We start from the raw sequence: 1,124 nt of genomic DNA, 5'->3' as shown, positions 1-1,124 counted from the left end.
AATTTACTTTTAAAGTAAATTTATTTTTTGCGTTTCATTTTAATAATATTTTTAATATTAATAAAAATATACATAATAAAATTTATAATAATTAATTTATAACCTTTTCATTGCATACACCATTTCGCTTTTGCATTGCATATTAAAATATCTGTGCCGCACATAAATTACACAATGTGCGTGAAGAACTGAGAGTTAACGAATAATTAAACATTTAAAATTAAAAAAATTAAAACCTACTTTGTTTTTTAAATATAAGCAAAATTTAAAAGTTTTTAGAGCAAACAAATGAATTCGTTCGAATATTTTAGAATTTAAATTTTTAGAAACATTGTTCAAATTTTGAAATTTTGCAAAATTAAAGCCAAATTTTTGGATCCTGATCTTGTCATGATTAACATGAATTATTAAGTATTAATTAAGAATTACATTTGCAGTAATAAACGTTGTTGCGTTACGTTCTAGCGTCGCATTATTGCGCTGAGACATTAATTATGCAATATAGTATTTAGTTTAAGTAATAAGTACGACAGAACACTGTAAATTTGCTGGTTGGTTGTATTGTTGCGTAAAAGCAGAAAATTAAGTATAAATTGCTTAAATTTGTTGTCATGTCATTTGTTGTCATAGCGTTGCGTTAAGACATGAACTGGAGCATTAGAATTAAGGTAAAGGTTGATAAAAATTATGCGTCTCAAAATTATTAAATCACCTATAATACTATTGATTTGATATTATTTTAAGAACTGCCAACATTTCAATAGAGAATGACTTCTATCAGACAAAAAGCGACGCCATAACATTTTTATGATTACGCGTTATTTTACAAAATATTTCGTGTACATAAACGCAATCAAATCAATAATTGTAAACAAGAAACAAATCTCTTTTATGCAATGAAAGGGTTAATATTAAAAATTTTTTATTTATTTATTGTGTAAATTAGTGAATTGAATTTATTATTTTCAATTAATTTCATTCAATTTAAGAGAAAGAGAAAGAAAAACAGAACAGAATAACAAAAATCATTAATATATTTGATTATTGTATCCTTTTTTGTTATCCTTTCCTATAATAATGTTATGAGTTTTGTAAAATTTAACTTGATTAAAATAAACGCGTAA

Source organism: Condylostylus longicornis, unplaced genomic scaffold, assembly GCF_029603195.1.
Source record: "Condylostylus longicornis isolate FDR11 unplaced genomic scaffold, ASM2960319v2 ptg000027l, whole genome shotgun sequence".
NCBI classification, from domain to species: domain Eukaryota; kingdom Metazoa; phylum Arthropoda; class Insecta; order Diptera; family Dolichopodidae; genus Condylostylus; species Condylostylus longicornis.
This window is presented reverse-complemented; position numbering follows the sequence as displayed.